Here is a 26,390-nt window from a genome sequence, read left to right as displayed (position 1 = left end):
CATGAAAATGACAGCTGATGGTCATCTACAATGACGTTTGATGGCTGTAGTGACCCACCTAATCACAAATCCTTACCAAGGGGGGTTACTGGCTGACTTCTGACCAATTTTAGGCCTTTCAGTTAAACTACTATTGATATGGAATTAAGACCTTCTTATTGGCAATGTCCTGCTAGCGATCATAGCTTCTGCTATTGCCTTAGAAATTTCTTTCTCGAAAGGTGTTATGAAACACTGGCCATCCTGTGGAAACTTCTCACTTTTTGACTCGGTATGGTCTGCCTAGAGCACATTCAGACAGATCGAGGAAAGCCCAGCCCTCAGAATAATCTTCGTCCCTCACAAACCGGGAAACCCTTACTGGCGTTCACAATAGCGGCATCAGGAGATGCTGCAGCATTTTGTGCAGAGTCACAGCGCTGCACAGAACATCACGTAAGAGGTCTGCCCTCGCCACAGCGTCGCGGTTCGGGCTGCAGCATCCATTATTCAGTCGCAGCAAAAACGCCTGCGCGGCCCGGCCCGGCCCGGCGCTGCGGTTTTTGCCGGCGGGTTGGCTGCCGCGGCACGAGCTGCGGGCAGACACTTGCCGGCGACGGCCGCGCCCTGTTGTCACGCGCGCAGCAGCCTTCTGCGCTGCCGATGAAGTCACTGTGGGCAGGCCGCGCCGTAGTGCGCTCTCGACCATCAGCATCAGATTAACTCCTCTTTCGTGGAATTCCAGGCCAGGCAGGCCTAGACCTTATACGACACGGCACGATACTGCAGCGCATGTGTTACTCCAAGTTACGATGCAACGCTCCTTTGGACATTAATGCGTGTCCAAAGGAACGTTCCACCGTAGTTCGGAATAAAACAGTCACTGAAATTTATTAATTCGCCGACACTGGGCAAGCGACATGTAAAATGTCTCGCCTGTACGGGAAAGTAGGTAATAGATGTTTGAGTACAGATTGCAGACACTTGATTGACGACATATGGAGATTTTGGACTGGATATGAGTCAATGTAGTCGAATTAAATCGGGTGATGCTGCGAGAATTAGATTACGAAATGAGACGCTTAAAGTAGTAAATGAGTTTTGCTATTTGGGGAGCAAAATAACTGATGATGGTAGAACTAGAGAGGATATTAAATGTAGACTGGCAATGGCAAGGAAAATCGTTTCTGAAGAAGAGAAATTTGTTAACATCGAGTATAGATTTAAGTGTCAGGAAGTCGTTTCTGAAAGTATTTGTGTGGAGTGAAGCCATGTATGGACGATAAATAGTTTAGACAAGAAGAGAATAGAAGCTTTCGAAATGTGGTGCTACAGAAGAATGCAGAAGATTAGATTGGTAGATCACATAACTAATGAGGAGGTATTGAATACAATTGGAGAGAAGAGAAATTTGTGACGCAACTTGACTAGAAGAAGGGATCGGTTGGTAGGACATATTCTGAGGCATCAAGGGATCACCAATTTGGTATTGTAGGTTGCAGTAGGTACTGGGCATCTTGCACAGGACAGAGTAGCATGGAGAACTGCATCAAACCAGTCTCTGGACTGAAGACCGCAACAACAAGAACATGAGTCTTGCTCGTATAGCTTAACGGTGAGGAGATCGCTATCGATAAGCGGAAAACCCAGGTTCGAGTTCCCGTCCGGTACACATTTTCATTGTCGTCCTTCCATTACACAGCTGATGACTGTCCATATTCGCAATTGCGAATACATTTCGTGTATTATATCGTCTACGTGATCGCACCTCCTTTCACGAGCCGTTAACCCTCTAAGTAGGATATCATTTATTCGGCAGTAAGTCTCCTAGATCTCTAAGTCGTTTCAGCTATGTTTTTATGTTATTCTCTTCCTTTTTAACTTTTTTGCACCTAGTCGTCGTTTTTGTCACTTTTTAAGGCATAAAAACATAAACAATAACCATTGTTAAACTATCAATAAATATAATTTTATTATTAGAAAGAAATTTAATTTCTTACACTACTCTCATTTAGAAATACATTTCTGAATATAATTAATGGTACAATTAAAAGAAACTCAATAGCCAGAAGTAAAGCAAGACGATTCTCTGGTTGAAAGAATAACCGACAATCTTCGGTGAAGAGAACGTGATGCCAATCCTCAGAGGTCCATTCGGTATGTTGTTGGGCTCTTCTGTACCGCACTGCATGGTGTCGCGATCGCAAAGATGGACCTCGCCATGGACGTCGGGAGTGAAGTTGCGCATCGCGCAGTCTATTGCGCGCAGTTTGAGTCGTAACACGACGTTCTGTGGCTACACGAAAAGCATTATTGAACATGGTGGCGCTGCTGCCACGGTTCCTCCGAGCCATAATCCGTTGGTAACGGTCATCCGCTACAGTAGTAGCCCTTGGGCGGCCTGAGCGAGGCATGTTATCGACAGTTCCTGTCTCTCTGTATCTTCTCCATGTACGAACAACATCGCTTTGGTTCACTCCAGATGCCTGGACACTTCCCTTGTTGAGAGACCTTCTTGGCGCAAAATAACGATACGGACGCGATCGAACCGCGGTGTTGACCATCTATACATGATTTAACTACAGACAATATGGCCGGCCGGAGTGGCCGAGCGGTTCTAGGTGCTACAGTCTGGAACCGTGCGACCGCTACGGTCGCAGGTTCGAATCCTGCCTCGGGCATGGATGTGTGTGATGTCCTTAGGTTAGTTAGGTTTAAGTAGTTCTAAGTTCTAGGGGACTGATGACCTCAGCAGTTAATCCCATAGTGCTCAGAGCCATTTGAACCATTTGAACAATATGAGGTGTGTACCTCCTTCCTGGTTGAATGACTGGAACTGATCGGCTGTCGGACCCCCTCCGTCAAACAAGCGCTACTCACGCGTGGTTGTTTACATCTTTGGGAGGATTTAGTGACATCTCTGAACCGTCAAAGGGACTGTGATACAATACCCACAGTCAACGTCTATCTTCAGGAGTTCTGGGAACAGGGGTGAGTAAAACTTTTTTTGATGTGTACAGAATTAACAAAGTTATGATTTGAGTTAGAAATCACTGGTGCTCAGATTTTTAATGGAGATGTAAAGAAAGCAAAGAGAACGATAAAGGAAAAACAGTACTTATTTCGAAGATTACGCTCATCTCCACGAACCTACATTTCAGTTCAAAAGACTGTACTTTTCCACCAGGTTGCTGTTTAGTACTGATATTAATAATGCACAAGGACAAACATTTAGATATGATGGTTTTAAGTTGAAAGAAATATGTTTTCTTCACGATCAGTTACATGTAGCGCGCTCTAGAGCAGGATATCGGAAGTATATAGTACCTGCTCAGCAGATAATACGACGACAGACATCGTTCGTAAGAAACTATTGTAACAGGATAAATTAATTAGTTACAAAATAGAATAAAAACAACGGAGAGTTCATCCACGTATGTTAAATGTCACGGTACTGGCAATATCATGATTTACATTAGCTTTTCTATTTTCTGTATTTAAAGGATCATTTTTTTATTGGCATTGGAAAGGTCACACCGTCAGTCACTGTATTTATGTCTGGTGCTACACTTGGTTCCCTGCTATGCATTATTGTGGCTGTTGTGGGATGGTAGCTGTTGCACCACTGTGGTGGCCACCCGGACATCTTTCGTCTCTTTCGCATCAGTGTATATAGTTCTAAGGGAAAAATTGGAGATTTACTTGATGTTGCGAATACTCTTGAATGTTAACGATTGTCTTTGGCTGTCCTAAATTATTCTCGAATGTTCTGGAATAATCCAGCGTGTTCTCGATTAGCTCTGAATGATCTCTAGAGTTTTCGAACAATTTATAATATTTTGTAATGTCTAGGAATTTGCAACGTTTTCTTTAACCTTTTCGGAAATTTATGTCTTGGAAAGCTCTCTAAATTTTTCGGATGTTCTCAGTGCGAGGAAGTACTTTATTTTAGATCAGGGTATTCCTGAATACTTCAAAGGATTTAAGAGTACGAATTATTTACGATTTTCGGGAATGTTCGTTTCTACAATGATCTCGAACTTTCTTGAGTGATCTGGAATGTTTTCAAAAGATGAATGAAAATAGAAACCAAGCGAAGTGGACTTTTTCAGCTAGATTTCCTAATAAAAAAATTGCAAAAAGTGGAGATTTAAATTTTTCAAAAATGGTGTCACGAAATTCATCCCCGTTCTCTAGTTGTCAACCCCTTTAGTTTATATGCATATTGATTAAAAAAGAACGTCTTTTATAATAAATTCATTTTAATTATAACGTGTTTATATGTGTTTTATACAAAAATTATTTCTATACTCAGCCGTTCAAAACTCGCATACAAAGGTTTTTCTCTCACAAATATTTGTGTCAGATTTGTTACCAGTTCGTTGAGCTATTTACGTAAGAAGTGGCCTCATAGCATTCTTTTTCCCAGGAAATCGGATGAGATTTTTTGTTTTTATCCCTGCAGTAAGGACACTAATGTCATTAGGAAAGCTAACAGATCGAGGCTGAGAGAACACAGTGCTTGACTGCGCTGATTACAATAACAGTTCGTCATTGCTGTGGCGTATTCCAGGATGGCATCTCAATTTGTCCACTGTAACTAAAGAATTACAGTTTTTGACTAGGTGATACAGTTCCAGGATTTTAATCCAGGAAGACACTGCTGATGAGGCTGCCTCTACAGCCCTAAGTAGCAGGTCATAATACTGCCCAGGTGGATACAGTGCAATCACGTGGCTGGCCGTCGCTGTCAGGGATAGTGAGCTCGTCAGCGATTGGATTGTCTGACTGTCTTGGCATCTGCTGAAGGTGCAGCCAAAGTAATTCCCCTCCCAATAGCGAGGTCTGTTGAACGGCCATCGTTTGATGCTGCTCACTGCACATGTGGCCAGCAATCAAGAGCACAGTGTTGCGGGAAGCGCTATATCGGGCATATTCATGAAATTGATTATCTTCCTGAAAGGTGCCACAATATCTGTGACCACAATTTGTTGCGTGGCAGCTTTTCCCTGAACCGTCATGTACCGTATTTTATAATGTAACACGTACATGTAGCCAATGCAGTTGATTAATTACTGCCAGTGACTGCTCAGCTAATTACTGCTTCTATTCCCTACCTTTTATTACGGTGCAGGACAAGCAATTTTTTTCAGCATGAGAGAATTCTTTATACCTGGTGAAGGCAACATACGAGGGCAGTTCAATAAGTAATGCAACACATTTTTTTTCTGAAACAGGGGTTGTTTTATTCAGCATTGAAATACAACATGTTATTCCCCAATCTTTTAGCTACACAACACTATTTTTCAACGTAATCTCCATTCAATGCTACGGCCTTACGACACCTTGAAATGAGGGCCTGTATGCCTGGACGGTACCATTTCACTGGTCGATGTCGGAGCCAACGTCGTACTGCATCAATTACTTCTTCATCATCCGCGTAGTGCCTCCCACGGATTGCGTCCTTCATTGGGCCAAACATATGGAAATCCGACGGTGCGAGATCGGGGCTGTAGGGTGCACGAGGAAGAACAGTCCACTGAAGTTTTGTGAGCTCCTCTCGGGTGCGAAGACTTGTGTGAGGTCTTGCGTTGTCATGAAGAAGGAGAAGTTCGTTCAGATTTTTGTGCCTACGAACACGCTGAAGTCGTTTCTTCAATTTCTGAAGAGCAGCACAATACACTTCAGAGTTGATCGTTTGACCATGGGGAAGGACATCGAACAGAATAACCCCTTCAGCGTCCCAGAAGACTGTAACCATGACTTTACCGGCTGAGAGTATGGCTTTAAACTTTTTCTTGGTAGGGGAGTGGGTGTGGCGCCACTCCATTGATTGCCGTTTTGTTTCAGGTTCGAAGCGATGAACCCATGTTTCATCGCCTGTAACAATCTTTGACAAGAAATTGTCACCCTCAGCCACATGACGAGCAAGCAATTCCGCACAGATGGTTCTCCTTTGCTCTTTATGGTGTTCGGTTAGACAACGAGGGACCCAGCGGGAACAAACCTTTGAATATCCCAACTGGTGAACAATTATGACAGCACTACCAACAGAGATGTCAAGTTGAGCACTGAGTTGTTTGATGGTGATCCGTCGATCATCTCGAACGAGTGTGTTCGCACGCTCCGCCATTGCAGGAGTCACAGCTGTGCACGGCCGGCCCGCACGCGGGAGATCAGACAGTCTTGCTTGACCTTGCGGCGATGATGACACACGCTTTGCCCAACGACTCACCGTGCTTTTGTCCACTGCCAGATCACCGTAGACATTCTGCAAGCGCCTATGAATTTCTGAGATGCCCTGGTTTTCCGCCAAAAGAAACTCGATCACTGCCCGTTGTTTGCAACGCACATCCGTTACAGACGCCATTTTAACAGCTCCGTACAGCGCTGCCACCTGTCGGAAGTCAATGAAACTATACGAGACGAAGCGGGAATGTTTGAAAATATTCCACAAGAAATTTTCCGTTTTTTCAACCAAAATTGGCCGAGAAAAAAATGTGTTGCATTACTTATTGAACTGCCCTCGTAGTTTTTGTTAAATTGTCCATAGAGGGCAATAAATAAGCTCAGAGCGGAGAGCTGATCATACCAGACAGAAAACACAGAAGTCGCTTCGTCTCATCTCAGTGCAGTGTGTGGCTGAGGGACCACCTATCTGCCATCAAGCACCAGTGTGCAACGCCTAAAAAATCCTTTAGGAAGATAATGTTGAAGCCAGGGGCAGGCACCAGAATGAGATGGGTATGCCACCCCACCATTCCTCTGCATTCTCACCACAGAAGAATGTTCATTTAAAATCCTTTCAATGACCACTCTGATTCACTCACAACAATTATTTCTGTAGGACGGGCGGTCTCCCACATGTGCCTACATTTAAGCCATTCCACATGCCAGAGTTGGAAACCTGCTGTGGAATGTGAGGGAATTTCTGCTTTCCTTCCTGCACCAAACCATCACTGGTTAAACATGACAAAATCCGCTACAGTAGGAGTTTAAATTATTTAATCATGGTTATGAGAACTCATAAGGTTTCCTGCAGTTGGTCGGCAAGATTCCTACATCGGCGTTAAGAGCCAGGCTACAGAGAGTTAAGTCAGAGGAGTCTGCCTGCCAGACTTCATGGGGAAAAAACTTGCGAGCAGGCAATAGAAGGCTTTTCTGCCTATGTATCGTACAGAAATAGGTCTCCGTACTAGAAATGAGTACAGAAGTTGAGCTGTTACTGCGGCCATTTTTCACACCCACACAGAATGAGGGTGGTAACAATCAGCTGCCGGTGCAGTCACCGAATTGATGGGGACACGAGGCTAATTTGTATTCATCATTGTTCAACTGAACAGTTTTGACGTTCACAACAAGTAGGAGCTTCCGTCACTCACTCTGGAAATTTTACTAGTTTTCGTTTTTGTTTTTGCGTGTCCTTTCTTTAAACCACTAAACAATCTTGCAATGATTGGCTGTATATGCATTTAGATTCACGATTTTACTTTCACTGTGTTAGTCCACCTTTGCCAGGGTTATATTTCATAATTATAATACTTTGCCCACTTATTCACTGTTCACATACTAACCTCAGTGCGTCATTCAAATATTAGATGATTCAGAATAATACAGTCCGCAGCTCGTGGTCGCGCGGTAGCGTTCTCGCTTCCCACGCCCGGGTTCCCGGGTTCGATTCCCGGCGGGGTCAGGGGTTTTGTCTGCCTCGTGATGACTGGGTGTTGTGTGCTGTCCTTAGGTTAGTTAGGTTTAAGTAGTTCTAAGTTCTAGGGGACTGATGACCATAGCTGTTAAGTCCCATAGTGCTCAGAGCCATAATAATACACAAAATCGTTTCAGTGATCGCCAGTTTTCTTTTTACCTAGGTAGAAGATTCCCATCACTAAGATATCCATGGGTAATGTGGTACCTGTATTATCATGCTTGATCTGTCTACCCCTAATGCTATATTTTTGTTTTTCATTTTGGGTCAACAGTCTTCTGACTAGTTTGACGCGGCCCGCTATGAATTTCTCCCGTGGCACTTGTAACTTACGTCCTCAATTATTTGCTGGATGTTTTCCAATCTCTGCATTTCTCTACAGTTTTTGTCGTCTAAAGCTCCCTGTAGTACCATGGGAGTCACTCCCTAATCTCTTAACACATGTCCTATCATCCTGTCCATTCTCCGTGTTACAGTTTTAGACATATTCCTTTAATCTCCGATTCCTTGTCTTACAGATCCCCCTAATTTTCAACATTCGTCTGTAGCACCACATCTCAAATGCTTCGATTCTCTTCTATTCCGGTTTTCCCACAGTACATATTTCACTATCTCATAGTACCGTGCTCCAAACGAACATTCTCAGAAATTTCTTCCTCAAATTAGGGCCTATGTTTGCTACTAGTAGGCTTCTCTTTGCCAGTAGTGCTCTTTTTGCCAGTGCTAGTCTGCTTTTGAAGTCCTCTTTGCTCCATCCGTCACTCGCTATTTTGTTGCCTAGGCAGTAGAACTCCTCAATTTAATCTACTTCGTGACCATCAGTTCTGATATTAAGATTCTCGCTGTTTTGATTTCTGATACTTCTCATTATTTTCGTCTATCTTCGATTTACTCTCAAACCCTTTGCTGTTGTATTGGATTGTTCATTCCGTTCAGCCGATCATATAGTTCTTTCTCACTTTCACTCAGGATAGCAAAGTCATTAGCGAATCGTGCCACTTGTATCCTTTCACCTTGAATGTGAATTCCACTTTCGAAACTTCCTTTCATTTCCATCATTGCTTCTTCGATGTGTAGATTGAACAGAAGGGCTGTGTGAGTCCATCACTGTTTAACGCTGTTTTTAATCCGAATACTTCTTTCTTCACCTCCCCCTCTCATTGTTCCCTCTTGGTTTTTGTATAAATTGTATATTATCCTCTTTTTCTACAGCATATCGCTATTTTTCTCAGAATTTCGAACAATTTGCACCCTTTCACATTATCGAACGTTTTGTTTAGGTCGAAGAATCCTATGAACGTGTCTTCGTTCTTCTTTAGTCTTGCTTCCATTATCAACCACGAAGTCAGAATTGCCTCTCTGATGCCTTTAACGTTTAATAAAGCCACGCTGATCTTCATCTAACATCTCCTCTAATTTCTTCGCCATTCTTCTGTGTATTATGCAGGTCAGCAAGTTAGATGCGTGAGCTGTTAAGCTGACTGTGCCATAATTCTCGCACTTCTCAGATCCTACAATCTTCAAAATATTGTGTATGACATTTTTCCGAAAGTCAGATGGTACGTCCGCAGAGTCAGACACTCTACACACCAATTTCTATACATGTTTTGTAGCCTCTTTCCCAAATGATTATAGAAATACTGATGGAATGTTGTCTACTCCTTCTGCTTTATTTGATCTTAAGTTCTCCAACTCTGTCTTAAACTCCAATTCTAATACTGGATCCCCCACGTCTTCTAAATCGACTGTTTCTTCTTGTATTACATCAGATCGTCAGACAACTCTTTCCCCTGATAGAGGCCTTCCATGTACTCTTTCCAGCTATCCGCTCTCTCCTCTGCATTTATCTGTCGAATTCCAGTTACACTCTTAATGTTACCACCCTTGCTTTTAATTTCACCGAAGGTTGTTTCGACTTTCCTATATGCTGAGTCAGGTCTTCTGACAATCATTTCTTTTTCGATTTCTTCACATTTTTCATTCAACCATTTCGTCTTAGTTTAGCTGCATTTCCTATTTGTTTCACTCCTCAGCGACTTGTATTTCTGTGTTCCTGAGTTCCCCTGAACATTTTTGTGCTTCTTTTTTTCATTGATCAGCTGATATATTTTTTCTGTTGCCTGTGGTTTCTTCTCAGTTATCTACTTTGTACCTATGTCCTTCTTTCCTATTTCTGTGATTGCAGTTTTTAGAGATGTCCATTCCTCTTCAACTGTACTGCTCACTGACTATTCCTTCTTGGCTCAAATGGCTCTGAGCACTATGGGACTCAACATCTTAGGTCATAAGTCCCCTAGAACTTAGAACTACTTAAAACTAACTAACCTAAGGACATCACACACAACCATGCCCGAGGCAGGATTCGAACCTGCGACCGTAGCAGTCCCGCGGTTCTGGACTGCAGCGCCAGAACCGATAGACCACCGCGGCCGGCATTCCTTCTTGCTGTAGTACTTCTGTATCCCACTTCTTGGCGTATTGATTCTTCCAGACTAATCTTTTAAACTGCAGACAACTCTTCATCTCTACTACGTCGTGATCTGAATCTATATCTGTTCCTGGGTATGGCTTACAATCCAGTATCTGATTTCAGAATCTGTCTGAGCATGATGTACTCTAACTGTAATCTTCCCGTGTCACACGGTCTTTTCCAAGTATACCTCCTCCTCTTGTGTTTCTTGAACAGAGTATTCGCTATTACTGGCTGAAATTTATTGCACAACTTAATTAGTCTTTCCCCTCTATCATTTCGTGTCCCAAGCCCATATTCTCGTGCAACCGTCCAATGGCTATTAGTGGATGAGTGGTTATCTCAAAAGTGATTTTCAAACAGAAACTGCAGGAAGTTAGTCACTGTGGAACTCGATATTCTATTGCAAGTTTTGTGTGACATAAAATTTTGCTGAATCGCCACCCAATTGAATTAAAATTGGGAAAATTTAATGTAAGAAGTGAATTAATCGCTGAAATGGTAAGCATAATTAACGTGTTTATATTAATAAGAACACCCAAGTGAATTTATGGAATGAACACATGGGAACAGTTTAAGCGCAAACGTTAAATCGTATAATTCAAAGCAAGCAGAAACTTAAGCGGCAACAAAGGAATAAGACAAAAACTTCCTCGCAGATTAAAATTGTGTTCCGGACCGAGACTCGAACTCGGTACCTTCGTCTTTCGCGGTGAGGTGCTCTATCAACTTTTTTTTTTTCTCCTTCCAGTAAACAAAAATATGTCTCCTTCGTCTTGTTGGCGAAGAAGCAATCTTTTGGAACAAAAAAAAAGTTTCTCAAAGCCAAAATCAAATTTCTTTTTCCTTTAAGAACAAACTATGAGGAAGAAATAAGGAAAAGCTTTTTAAGTCGTCGTGCGACTTGTAGTTAAAGTCCAGTTCTTACAGGAGCTCCTGAAGCGTCTCCGCCTACAGCATGCCAGCTCGTCCAAACGTGTCTTCTCAGGGCGTAGGCGTGGGTTCTGGGTAGCAGATCTATTCAGTTCGGTTCGTTTTATACAGTTTTCAGCTTCTCAGGGCTTGGACGTTCCAGCTACTAGGTGGGTCATCGAAAGTGCTCCGTAAGAAATTGGAAAAATATTGTTTATAGCGTGGGTTGCGTATCAGGACGCAGTGTCGTTCGTTGAGATAAGTCCAATATCCTAGCGTAGACTTGTCGCCAGAAGTAAAAAGATAGCGGATCGTGTGGCCACAGATCCAATTCACAGAGTTAGTTTTGGCGGAGGGGTAGAAAGTCTTATCGGGGTACAAAAGCATGTGGACGTCGATCTGAGCCGGTGTCTGGCGAGTAAGAAACGCCAAAATTCGCCGCGCAAGTGTCCAGACGTCTAGCGCTGTGCCACAGTGGAACCGGTGGACATCCGTGTCATCCACGCCACAGTGGGTGCAGAGGGATGAATCGGCGAGATGGATGCGGTGCAGACGATCTCGGTTAACTTGTTTGCCATGCACGGTGATGTACCACGCTGATTGAACGTCTGATTCGAGAAAACGCGCATGGATCGCCTTCCATATGTGTCGCCACACGTACTGTGGATACTTTCGTTCGATGGGGTTGGACGGGCGGCACTGTTGTAACAATTCGGGGACTGTTTTCGTGAGGTACAAACGTGTAAGTGGTAAGGACCGGTAGATATAACTGAACTCCAGGAAAAATCGTTGGATGTAATAAAAGGGGGTTGGAATGGTCGATACCAGTACTGGGGTGGACAAGGAGGCCGGTGCAAAGTTGTGAAGCAGGAGGCTAGTAAGGCTCTGCGGGCAACGATGCCAAAGTTTTAGTTGGGAGCTGACGTATAGTGCCTTGACACGAGTCGGCACGTGGATGAGTCCCACCCCGCCACGATCTCGTGGCAGTGCAAGGGATTCATACTGCACGAATAACATCCCCGAGCTGACGAAGGAGCCGAAAGCCATCAACAGTCGTCGCGCCAGGAGATTTGGGACTGGTAGTACTTGAGCCACGTGTGGTATACGGGAAGCATGATACATGTTCACGTATTGCGCGCGTTGGATAACGTCGAGAGCTCGTAGCCGGTGATCTGCGAGATTTGCTCTGATTGTCTGTAGCAAGCGTCTACCATTGATAGTCGCTGAGCGGCGCAGGTCTGCTGTGAAATCAAGTCCAAGACACCGTATGGTGGCGGCGATACTAAGGGGGGCAGCGCATCTCTCCAGCAAGCCCTCACCAATGAGCAGGACCTTGGATTTTGACACGTTGAGGCAGCTCCCCGACGCTTCGCCGTAAGTCGCCACCCATGTCAGTGCTGCTCGTACTTCATCTTCACTGCGCAGATATAGTACTATGTCGTCTGCGTAGGCTGTACAACAAAAACGGTGGCCTTGCACAGCCATGCCTTCCAAACGTTGGCGCATGCCCTGGAGCAGGGGTTCCAAGGCGAAAGCATACAAAATCGTGGAAAGAGGGCATCCTTGTCGTACAGATCGTGCGATGACCAGGGACGGTGTAAGACGACCATTGTACATGATTTTAGAGGTTGCACTACTCAACAGGCGCATAACCACTGTTACAATACCGCCAGGAAAACCCATATGCTGAAGAACTGTCCTTAAATAGATGTGGTCAACACGGTCGAAAGCCTGGCTAAAGTCCAGTGAAGCCAAGGCGCCAGGAAGCCGCTGATGATGCGCTAATGCTATCATGTCTCTGTAACGGCAAAGGGCCGTACGGATGTTGTTGTCGCCTCCTAGGGAAGTCTGGTCGCAGGAGGTGACGTAACGGGCGACCTTCTTGAGTCGCGATGCCAGTAGCCGTGTGAATATTTTCATGTCGCTGTTGAGCAAAGTAATTGGTCGATAGTCCTGGACCCTCGATAACCCGCGCGGTTTATGTACGGGGATAATAATTCCTTCTAGAAAGGCGCTCGGGACCACTGTCATCGGTGACATCAGCTCTTGTGCGATTGCCGTCCACGTGGAAGCCAACAAATAGTGAAAATTTTTATAAAATTCGATGGGTATACCGTCAGGTCCAGGAGATCTGTTATCGGAACCCGCCTTGATAGCGTCTACCACTTCATCTGTCGTTACGTCGTCTTGGAGGTCATGCACTGCATCCTCTGGAAGAGTGTTCGTAGTAAGCTGAGCGACTTCTGTGATCAGTGCTGCAGAATGCGGTACGGCTGCGTATAGCCCGGCAAAATGAGCATGGAGAGCACGACCGATGCTTTGTTGGGTGTCGTGCCGGCGCCCTTCCACATCAGTCGTCGTCGTTGTCTTTCCTGAAGGAGGTGGTACATCGACGGACGTTCTTGAGGGATTCGATTAGAAGCTCGAGAACGGACTACAGTGCCTTCCAAGTTACGCCGCATGATCAAGGAGATCTGCGCCTTCGTGCGATGGACCATTGACTGCCGGGCTGGCGAGAAAGGCATCGTCGTACAGTCACGTAGAATGGTGTAGTAGAAGTGCAGGGTATTAGTTTGCCACGCCTTTAATTCCTTCCCAAAACTCATCAGAGTCTTCCTGAGGGTCGGCTTTGCACAGGAGATCCACCATGATAAGGTGGAGTCATAGGCTTCTCGACGATGGTGGCAGCGTGCCCACGCTTCTTCGACCAAACGGCGACAGTCTGAGGAGGTCAGGTGAGCGACATTGAGTTTCCACAGACCACGACTATGCCACACTTGCTGTCGGGCGAGAGTGACGTCACAGAGGTACGCATCATGGTCTGAAAAGGCCAAGGGCCAGACTTCCGCATGGCGTGTGCCATCAGCAAGGGAGCGGGTAACGTAGATGCGATCTATGCGGCTGGACGAGTGAGAGGTGTAGAATGTATAGCCCGGTTGAATTCCGTGGAGCTTCTTCCATGTGTCAACATGTCGGAGACGGTCGATGACCGGTGAGAGAGATGCACAAGGGGAATGTCGCGGGAGTTGGTCCGCGGGCTCTTGTGTCGAGTTAAAATCCCCACCGAGTACCAAATCGTCCTGCGGACCGGTGAAGAGGGGTGTGACGCTTTCGGCAAAAAAAGTTTGTCGGTCATGACGGCGGCCAGTGCCGGACGGAGCGTAGATATTAATAATACGCACGCCGAACAGTGTGAGAGCCATACCTCGCGCAGTGGGGAGGTAGATGACGTCCTCTGCAGGGAGTCCGTCGCGTAGCAGGATGGCGACGCCGGTACCGGTATCGGATGCGGGGGAAACATGGGCGTTGTATCCGGTGGGAACTAGGAAGTCAGCCACAAACACCTCTTGTAAGAGTGCTATATCCACATCCGCAGAGTAAATAGTGTCTCTGAACATGGCCAGTTTATGGGGGGCACGAATGGTGGCAAGATTCATCGTGGCGATACGATATTGCTGTGTGCGGCCATCCTCAGTATTTGCAGAACGTGCGGTAGAAGTAGCCGGCAAGTGGAGACCTGCCGGTGGTCCCGCAGTGGTGATAATTACTGGCGGGGCGCCAGCCCCAGTGTCGCCGAGGTGGACTCCTGTGCAGACACGCTGGCAGTCTGTTCCGCTTCTTCTTCAACGTCATCGGCCCAGGAAGCTGACGACGTGGACATGTGACGGCCACGTACTTCCGGAACGGGTGTTGTGGATTCCGCAACATGAGTGGCAGGGGGACCGCCGTCATCATTCGTTGACAACGGCGAGGACACGTCCCTGGCTGGGAGAGTAGGCGTCACAGGAGGGGTGCCTGTTGCTGCCATATCGCGTGACTGGACGCAATGTGGGAGATCACCGTCAGACATCAGGTCGACATCTCGTGGGGCCGTCTGAGAAAGGGCGTCATCGGAAGGCGTTCGTCGTCGTTTCCTGTGTTTGCGAGGCGACCGCTGTTTTCTGATGTGGCCTTCTGAATCAGAATGTGGTCGCCCGTCGTCTGACGCAGAACCCGTCTGGACAAAGGCAGACGTCGGCACGACACCGAGGTCGACGTCCATGGTTCCAACAGGAACATCGGTTTCGGTCTGCAAACCGGACGGTCCTGAATCGAGCACTGGAGGCGATGCCGTGCTTGTGTCCTCGGCGCGTTGTTCTGCGGCGGGTGGCGTTGACGATGCTGCTGGCGCAATCGAGATTGGTACGACGGGGTCCTGTGCAACCTTGGCGTAGGTGATGGGTAAGGACGTGACCGTCGAAGCCTGGGTCTCTTCACGTATTGGCGTCTGTATTAAACGGCGGTGTAAGCATTCGGAACGTACATGTCCCTCCTGGCCACATCCTGCGCACGTTCGTGGCTGTCCATCATACATGACGATGGCCCGCACACCGCCAATCAGCAGGTACGATGGGACATGTTTCGTCAGCTCAATTTTTATTTGCCTGACGCCATTTAATACGGGGTAGGTCGTAAATGTTTGCCACTTCTCCGCGACGTGACCCAAGACGGTGCCATATGGTTGGAAAGCGGCAATGACCACATCCTGAGGCACCTCGAACGGGAGCTCAAACACCCGCAATGTCCGGAGACCGAATCCAGCATGGGCGACTGTCACAGCACCCATATGTCCATCAGAGTGTTTAAATTTCAGTCCTGTGGCATGACGGTGAATTATGTCATTGCAAATTTCCTCCGTCGACATCTTGATGTAGACAACACTTCCAGTGATGGAAAAATGTATGCCGATTACGTCCTGCGGGTTCAAACGTAGATCCTCACGTATGAACTGTTCGACTTCGAAAGCTCTGGGTCGTGGATGTTCGGCCTGAAACGTGACTTTGATCGTTGCACGGCGGTACGAGTGCGCCATGGAGTACGTTAGTACTGGACTCGATAGACACAAACACCGCGACGCGGAAGTAAACACCGCCGAGAGCGGAGTGTCGGACGGCGCGCGGAGCAGCTCCGCACGCTAGCACGGCTGCGAGCCGACCGTCCAACTGAGCTACGCAAGCACGACTCACGACCCATCCTCACAGCTTCAATTCTGCCAGTACCTCGTCTCCTACTTTCCAAACTTCACAGCTCTTCTGCGAACCTAGCAGAACTAGCACTCCTGGAAGAAAGGATATTGCGGAGACATGGCTTAGCCACAGCCTGGGGCATATTTCCAGAATGATATTTTCACTCTGCAGCGGAGTGTGCTCTGATATGAAACTTCCTGGCAGATTAAAACTGTGTACCAGACCGAGACTCGAATTCCGGACCCAGTTCGGCACATTCGTGAGATTAAGTCCTCCAGAAAGGTGTGGGAGAGTTAAAGTCTCGTATTTGACCTTAAACAAAATCCTTTGGCTGTAGTAGACCGCCATTTACCTGTCAGCAATACCATGTGACCCGGTCAAAGGAAACCATCATAATGACCGGGAGAGCGGTGTGCTGACCACACGCAACTCCTATCTGCATCCTCAGCGGAGGATGACACGGCGGTCGGAAGGTCCCGAAGGGCCACTTGTGGCCTGAAGACGGTGTGCTTTAATACCATGTGACATTGGCAGCACCTGTGCCAGTAATGGAAGTCGTGTGCTAAGATGAAAATTAATGTTGCGGGCTTTCACATAATATAAAGTAATGTGGTGATGTGGTGAGGCCCTCTACTACGTAGCCTCCGACTCAGAGTTGCAGTATTAATAGTTTTGGCTGGTTTCGTTGTCTAGGGGCTGGGATTCGTAGTTGCTGCATTACAAGCCAAATGCTGCTGAGTCTAGAGTATACGATAAGAATACACACATGAATCCAATGGTCGAAGGTTTCTATCACTCGGCAATTGTGAATTATGAAAATAACGTATATATTTGTAAATGAAATATTGCAATTAAATAAAATCTCGAGGTACTATCTTAACGACTTCAGATGATGAGTACGATAGTAGAAGTACTTCTGAGAATGCGGTATATTTCTGCAAAACACTTATTGGTGTCGAAGGTCCAGCAATTAAATAACATATAAGTTGAATAACAGGGAAACAATAGATTCCTACTACACGTAATTAGTTTTGAACAACATCACAGCTCGCGAGATATTTACTTCTAAACGTAACTACGTCTTCACTGTAGAAGCCACGGAAATCTCACAAGTGCACAAGTCGGCACTATGAGATATTTCTATCTGCCGCGACCACGCGCAAACTGCTCCACACTCCAGGTCTTTCCGCCAACTGTGCGTTTGTCGCGCTGTACTGTCCACATCCAGCACTCACTCCCGTGTCCTGTGCCGTGCTCTCCAGCACTCCCGCACTCGCTTCCATCCAGTCTCCCCATTCACGAGCGCTGTGATTGGCTAGAGCCGTCGCGCCATGTCTTCAAGCCAACTAACCTACACAAACGTAATGAAACACATTCGAAGTACTGTATTTACATTAAAATAACTTGAAATTAAATAAATATTCCCACGGCTGGATAATAACCCCCCATTAACACACATTATTAGATACATAAACAAATTAAATAAACATAAATTAAAGGAATAGAACAAAAGGTAGGCCACTAGTCTAATGTCTCTGTGCTTTCTACGACACAGTAAATATTTAACCAATTTATTCATGAATAGGATATATCCGATACAAACAAAGACATAGATGAGTAAATATATTTATAAACATGCTACTACCGTTTTTCGTGTAACTGTGGAGTACTTATGGCCTGACGCGGTCGACAGTAATCAGCCACTTTTGACTTCCGATAACTCATGTACTATTTAAGTTACATGCCTGTAATTAATACCAATTTAGGTTTACACTAATAGCTTTCTAAAGACATGGCGATCGACAAAATCGGATGACGCGTTTACGTTTTGGAAATTCGTTGCTGGGTGTTACTTGTATAATTTATCATCAGATACTAAACTCTAAACTAACAAAGATATGGAAAATCTGATTACACCTTCAGAATCGTCGTGCAAATAATTTTAATGAACATGTTTCTTTTTGAGGTATCACGATTCATCTGGCTACTATTAATTTCTAGAGGAATAGTGAAATGTCTGCCATGATGGTTTCACAAAGTCCGCCATCTTTGGCACTCTTGGCATACAAGTTTCTTTCGTCGACACAGCGTCACCATTGCATTCTCAGCTGCGCAAAGCCTGGACCCTCGCTAACGTTCAGCACCACGTGGTCCAGCTAACGTGCGGCATCACGGGGTGGCTAATGAGCCATGGCTTTTACGAGCGTCATGTGCGGCCGCCCCAGCTCTGAATGTAGAATGTTTCCAGGGCACCACAGCTCGCCCATTACCTCACAGTGTATTCCACCCTTCAGAGAAAGTCATGGGTTCGGAGTGAACTGCTGCGTATGTGCTGTTGGATGTGCTCACCGCCGCTGATTGCCGTATCGATTGGGTGAACAATACTCCTAAGCATCACATCACAAAATATAAACCGGCTACTCCGTACGTAGTAAGAAGTGCAACCACCTTACGTACTTCGTTCTCCGATCAGCCGAGTATCAGCAAGTCACCAGCATATGCGCGACACGTGAAGGACCTCGCATGGAGTCGGAGCTCTGTGAGAGTCCGTGGAGGAGTCTGCAACAGTGTTTCGAGCGCTGCTGCAAACAGCACCTTCGACATAGGACATATAACTGAGCTGTAAACAGGAATCGTCCCTACCTCCCTGCCATTGACTCTCACCGTCGTGGGAGCGCCGCAAAGGAGGCGCATGCGGAAGGTAATGAAATCCTGAGGCATCGTCATGCGTCGCATGATCGAGTCAAGGAAATCATGTTTGATCCTGTCAAAGGCAAGATCAAAATCCACTGATACGAGCGCCACTCGCATGCGACATGCTTCCATCAGGTCATAGATGTCACGGTATTCACTTAGCTTAAAATGGATGCTGCTCCAAACCCTCTAGACAAGCCTGGTCTGGTGAGAATGTCCTGAATATTACAGTCTTGAGCCTTCCCACCCGCATTCTCGCAAAGATCTTGTAGTCAGTATAGACCATCGTGAGCGGCTGAAATTGATGGGTGCTGACACTCCCTACCGATTTAGGTATTAGTATAAGATTAGGAAATGAGACACTTAAAGTAGTAAAGGAGTTTTGCTATTTGGGGAGCAAAATAACTGATGATGGTCGAAGTAGAGAGGATATAAAATGTAGACTGGCAATGGCAAGGAAAGTGTTTCTGAAGAAGAGAAATTTGTTAACATCGAGTATAGATTTAAGTGTCAGGAAGTCATTTCTGAAAGTATTTGTATGGAGTGTAGCCATGTATGGAAGTGAAACATGGGCGATAAATAGTTTGGACAAGAAGAGAATAGAAGCTTTCGAAATGTGGTGCTACAGAAGAATGCTGAAGATTAGATGGGTAGATCACATAACTAATGAGGAAGTATTGAATAGGATTGGGGAGAAGAGAAGTTTGTGGCACAACTTGACCAGAAGAAGGGATCGGTTGGTAGGACATGTTCTGAGGCATCAAGGGATCACCAATTTAGTATTGGAGGGCAGCGTGGAGGGTAAAAATCGTAGTGGGAGACCAAGAGATGGATACACTAAGCAGATTCAGAAGGATGTAAGTTGCAGTAGGTACTGGGAGATGAAGAAGCTTGCACAGGCTAGAGTAGCATGGAGAGCTGCATCAAACCAGTGTCAGGACTGAAGAGCACAACAACAACATAAGCATTCCCTCCATGAATTGCGAGAGGACCTCAGTGTCAGGGAGCAATAACTCATTATACATCAACATCCATTCGGACATGATTAGATCTGCAAATTCGCGATAAAATTCGAGTGTCAAACAGCACAGCTCAGGGGATTTATGCAAATACCCTTTGTGAGTGCCATTCGTATGTCATCTTCCGCATCCGTACCATCCACCACCATTTGCTCCTATATGAGCCCATCCGATCGTCCGCCAGCGTCCCAGTCAAAAGAGACAATAACTCTCCAGAAACCCAGCAGCAATGTCCTGTTGTGACGTCAAAAGCTGATCGTCCATATCATGGGGTATTGTGATCAAGGACTGGCGATTATACGAATGTCACTTGGACACATGAAGTGTGGAAATGGGTTGTCCATTGATGTTGTCCAAGCACCGAGCACAGATTGAAAGCCCCTCCAATTGATGTCACGTGACAGATAAAATACGCCTTGATGCTCCGGTGATGGGCCAATGGAGGACAGGTTAGGTAGCACGATGTAGTAATAATCAAGTTTGTCTCAGAGCCATCACGTTTTTCCATCGCGTTGTTCATCGGGTGCTCGTTGGTCCGTTGCTACCGCCACAGTCCATTTCCATGCAGCGTGCTACTTTTGAAGTTGCGGAAGTTTCTTTCCTCACCTTCCCTGAGGTGGGTGTATGGGCATTCTTCGTGTCACATCCCTGCTGCCCCAACCCAGTCTTCTCTCGCATCAACACGACGGTGTCACGTTCCGAACTGACCCATACGTCTTCGTCAGTTGCATGGGAACTTCTCGCTCTAGCGCTTCTCCGCGTGGTAGTTGCACGATGCAGCGCCGTATGGGCTCCGAGTGAGTATGTCCTTCTCCTCCGCAGCCAGAACATGTCTGAGGCTGGCCATCGTAAATCACAATAGGTAGACATCCTCCAAATATAAATATAGAGGGATATGTCTGTTAAGGGCGATTGGCACCTGTCGGACGCCGTTTAGCACGGGATAGGTGTGGCTGTGCACCGTTCCATATGGTCGCAGCGATTCAATAACCATCGATACTTGTACCACAAACAGCAGTTCAAAGATCCGAAGATCCTCACGCCCAAGCCTGAAGGACCTACTGTAACATCGCTGATATGGCCAGCGGAGTGTCGACATTTAAATCTCCGTTGAGCAGTGGCGATAGTTCTTTCACCGGCAGTTTCATCGGCCATCTTGACGTACATGGACAGGTGTCTCCCAACTAGGTCTGTAACGGGTAAACGAGCTTCTTCCCTCAAAAAACGCACTATTTCAAAAGACGTGGGTCTTGCATAGTCGTTGGTAAACGTAAATTGGATCGTACTCTTTCTAGAATCGTGTGCCATGGCGATCTATTCAGACAAAAACACGCGTGAGTAGCAGCCGAGTAAACACTTCTTATTACACGCGCACCCGCGGCCGGGACAACAGGTCCAAGCCGCGCCGCTGCATAATGCAAGCTGCCCCAGATTTCTGGCTGTAATACCAGTACTACCTTTCAATAGCACACTGAGGTTACATATTCATTTGAACATATACAGATGGCGGTGGTATCGCATACAAAAGGTATGAAAAATCTGTGCATTGACGGAACTGTCGTTTGTACTCAGATGATTTATCTTAAAAGATGTCAGACGAAATTGTCGCAGCCCGACGGGGATTCACACACCTTGAACAATGTGATGGTAGTCAGACAAGGCGCGTGGGACGTTCCGTTTCGGATATCGTTAGGGAATTTAATATTCCGAGACCCATAATGTTAAGAGGTGCCGATTATACCACATTTCAGGCATTATCTCTCACCCGGACAACGTAGTGGCTGACGGCCTTCACTTAACGAACGAGAGTAGCACCATTTATGTGGAGCTGTCAGTGCTGACAGTCAAATAACACTGTGCGAAATAACCACAGAAATCAACGTGGGACGTACGACGAACGTGTCTATTAAGACAGTGCAACGAAATTTGGCGTTAATGGCCTATGGCAGCAGACGACAGATGAGAATGCCTTTGCTGACAGATCGACTTCGCCTGCAGCACCTCTCCTGGACTCCTGACTACGTGGGTTGGACACTAGATGACTGGAAACCCGTGTCCTGGTCAAAATGGCTCTGAGCACTATGGAACTTAACATCTATGGTCATCAGTCCCCTAGAACTTAGAACTAATTAAACTTTGCTAACCTAAGGACATCACACACATCCATGCCCGAGGCAGGATTCGAACCTGCGACCGTAGCAGTCGCGCGGCTCCGGACTGAGCGCCTAGAACCGCTAGACCACGTGTCCTGGTCAGATGAGTCACAATTTCACTTGGGAAGAGCTTATGGTAGGGTTCTAACATGGTGCATACCCACGAATCCATGGACTCAAGTTGCCAACAAATCACTGTGCAAGCTGATGGTGGCTCCACAAAGGTGTGGCCTGCGTTTACATTGAATGGACTCGGTTCTCTGTTATGTTCAGTTACTCGGAGACACTTTCGTTCATTTACTTCATTTTCCCAAACAAGGATGGAATTTTTATGGGTAACAATGCGCCATGTCACCGGGCGAATGATTTGGCCACCCACATCGCCCGACATGAATCCCATCTAAAACATTGGGGACGTAGTCAATAGGTCAGTTCGTGCACAAAATCTTGCACTGCAACACTCCCGAAATTTTGGACGGGTGTAGAGGCAGTCTGGATGAATATTTCTGCAGGGGACTTCCAATAACTTGAGTCCATGCCATGTCGAGTCGGTGCACAATGCCAGGCAATAAGATGTTCGCCACGGTATTGGGAGGTATCGCACCTCAGTGTATGTTTCTGTTGTGCGACCTTTTTTGATCTTATGGAGAGCTTCCTTCATCTCAGGGGGATGTAAACAGCTCAGCTGAACCTCACATATTGAAGAAGATGTTGAGCAGGGATAAGTGGAGACGTAGATTTAATTTCATCTTGAACAGTGCATTGGTGCTGAAGTTTAATATGTTAAATGTACAAGGTAACGGGCAAGTTGTGGCGCCCTGAAAATATTCTTAGTTCAGAGTTGGCATGGCTGCACGGGCCGCTCGGAAAGCCGGGGCTCGACAGCAAACTCGTGGTGCCGAACATTAGCCGGAGCAAGAGGGGCAGCCCCAGCCCGTGGTCCAGGCCGACTGCGTGGCTGGGAATTCAATGTTGACACTGTGTCGAGGACTGTGGTTTGCGTCGACGAAGGAGATTCGTATGCCGGGAGTGCCAAAGATGGCGGACTTTGAGAAACCATAATGGCAGACATTTCACATTTCATGCATTAATTAATAATAGCCAGACAAATCATGATATCTTAAAAAGAAACATGTACATTACCATTAGTGGCACGACTATTCTGATGACGTAATCAGATTTTCAATATCTTTATTAGCTTAAGGTTTAGTATCTGAATGCAAATTATAAAAGTCACAATCAGCAACGAATATCCTAACTCTTAACAGTTCATCCAAATTCGTCGATCGACATGTCTTTCGAAGGCTATTAGTGTAAACCTAAATTGGTATGAATTACAGGCATGTAACTTGAATAATACATAAGTTATTGGAGGTCAAATTGGCCAATTACTATTGATCGCGTCAGGCCATAAGTATTCCACAGTTACACGAAAAAACGGTAGCAGCATGCTTATATTTATTCGTCTATGTCTTTGTTTATATCCGATATATACTATTCATGAAGAAATTTATCAAATATTTACTGCGTTTTAGAAAGCACAGAGGCATAGGCTACTGGTCTGCTTTTGTTTCTGTTCCTTTGATATATGTTTATTTAATCTGTTTATGTATTTAATAATGGGTGTTAGAGCGTGTTTATGGTCCAACCGTAGAAATATTTATTTAATTTGAAATTACTTAAATGTAAATCCAGTATTTTGTATGTGTTTCAATATGTTTCTGAGTGTGCGTTGGCTTGGAGACATGGCAGGAGAGCTCTAGTTAATCACAGCACTCGCTACTACGGTAGGCGACTACCGAAGTCAATGGAGAGATTGTATGGAAGTGGGGGAGGAGCATTGGGTCACACAGGAGATAGGGAGTGCTGGATCGGAAGGCGCGACATACGGTCGCAGGAAATACTTGGAGAGTGTTGAGCAGTTTGCGCGTGGTCGCGGGAGATAGAAATATTGCATAGAGCCGACTTGTGCAGTTGTGAGATTTCCGTGGCTTCTGATGTGAAGATGTTGTATGATTTTAGAAGTGAATATCTCGTGAGCTATGTTGTTGCTCATAACTAATTATGTGAAGTAGGAATCTATTCTTTCCCTGTTGCTCAGCTTATATTTTATTTAATTGCTGGACCATCGATACCAGTAAGTGTTTTGCAGAAATAAACAGCATTCTTAAATGTACTTCTGCTATCGTACTCATCATTTAAATTCGTTAAAGTAGGACCTGCAGATTTTATTTAACTGCAATCTTTCATTTATAAATTTCTATGTTACATTCAGAATACGGAATTGCGGAGTGATAGGAACCTTCGACCATTCTATTCATGTGTGTATTAATATTGTATACTGTAGACTCAGCAATATTTGGCATGTAATTCAGCAACTGGTATCACCCCCTAGACAACGAATCCGCCAAAACTTACAATGTATCAACTCTGAGTCTGCGGGTACGTAATTGAGGGCCACCGTTAATTATTTTTGAAAGCCTGCAAACGGCAAATAAATAACAAGGGAACATATTGGAAAAACATCAAGACTAATCGAAAAAATAGTGCCTATATAGCATTTAAATCAAATTAACGACCACAATAAAAAAATTAATACTTTACAGGAGTAACTAAGAATAGCTTAAACTAATAGCACGTTTGGAACGTGATACAGAAACTCTACACAAATTAGAATTGAAAAATGTAGCAGTAAATACATAATAAAGATTTTAAGCAACAGAATACACTGCGGTGAGAAACGTCATGGGATACGTGCTATTAACGTGTCTAACTTCCTTTTTCCGCGCGTAATGCAGCAGCTGGTCGTGGTATGGACTCAATAAGTAGTTGGAAGTCCCAAACAGAAACACTGACTTACGCTACCTCTATAGCCGTCCATAATAGCGAAAGCGTTGAAAGTCCATGATTTTGTGCACGAGCAGGCCTCTCGTTTATGTACCATAAATGTCCGATGGAACTCACGTCGAGCGATGTGGGTGGCCAAATGTTTCGCTCGGATTGTCCAGAATGACCGCTACGGTCGCAGGTTCGAATCCTGCCTCGTGCATGGATGTGTATGACGTCCTTAGGTTAGTTATGTTTAAGTAGTTATAAGTTCTAGGGGACTGATGACCTCAAAAGTTAAGTCCCATAGTGCTCAGAGCCATTTGAACCATTTGTCCAGAATGTTCTTGGATCGAATCGCGAACAACTGGGGCTCGGTGACTTGGTACATTATCATCCACAAAAATTCCATCCATGAATGGCTGCAAGTGGTCTCAGCTAGTTTATTTGGACTAGAAAACCCGGTCCATTCCATGCAAACACAGCACAGCCCACACCATTATGGTGCGCTACACTCGAACCCTACCACCAGCTCGTACCAACTGAAATTGGGACCTGTCTCACCAGTCCACGGTTTTACACTCGTCTGCGATCCAACCGGCGTGATAACGAGCACAAGAGAGGCGCTGCTGGGCGATGTCATGCAGTCAGCCAAGGCGCTCGCATGGGTCGTCTGCTACTATTGCTCATTAACGCGGAATTTCGCAGCACTGTCCCAGCGGATACGTTCATCGTACGTTCCACATTGACTTCTGAGATTATTTGAAGCAGTGTTGTTATCTTTTACCAATGACAATTCTACGCAAACGCTGCTGCTTGAGGGCCGTCGGCTAATGCATTGTCAGTGTTGAGAGGTAATTCCTTGAATTTAGTATTCACGCCACACACTTGACTCTGTAGATAGCGGAATATTGAATTCTCTAACGATACCCGAAACAGACAGTCCCATGAGTCTAGTTCCAACAATCATTCCTCTTTCAAAGTCTGTTAACTGCCGTCGTGCGGCCATAATCAAGCCGAAAATTTTTTCGCAAGAATCACATGATTACAAATAACTCCGCAATGTACTGCCTTCTTATAACATTTGTATGCCATGCTACCGCACTCTGTATATATTTATATCGCTATCCCATGAATTTTGTCACGTTAGAATGTATGGAGTACGTAGACAATCACATTAAAATAAAGAACTACGGGAAAGAATGGAATAGACAGTGGGGGAAGTGTTTTGAAAATGTGAGCACTAAGGTTTAGTTGGAGAGAAGGTGGGAGGAAAGTGTTCAGCTGAGTTTGGTCATTTAATATTAAATTATGGCTGTGGAACAGATGTTTGTTGAGCTCTACAGCTTCGAGTAGATTAAGCTTTTACCCCTTGTTTGCTAATTGGAGGATTGGGATTGTGGCTGGTAATGCTGTGTCCGTCTCTCAGTACATGCTCAGCAAATGTGGAGTAATTTTACAGAAAACTCCAGCTGTGTTCAAGCTCAGCCAACCAAAATGCTATGTCTCTGACTGACTGAACAATATAAAACTTATCAGAATCAGAGCAGGTAATTTTGTATACGACACTGTCGGCTAGTAAATCGGTCATGTCTATGCTGTTGGAAATATACTGTTCTGTGGTGT

The sequence above is a fragment of the Schistocerca cancellata genome, chromosome 9 (genome assembly GCF_023864275.1).
Source record: "Schistocerca cancellata isolate TAMUIC-IGC-003103 chromosome 9, iqSchCanc2.1, whole genome shotgun sequence".
In the NCBI taxonomy this organism is placed as follows: domain Eukaryota; kingdom Metazoa; phylum Arthropoda; class Insecta; order Orthoptera; family Acrididae; genus Schistocerca; species Schistocerca cancellata.
This window is presented reverse-complemented; position numbering follows the sequence as displayed.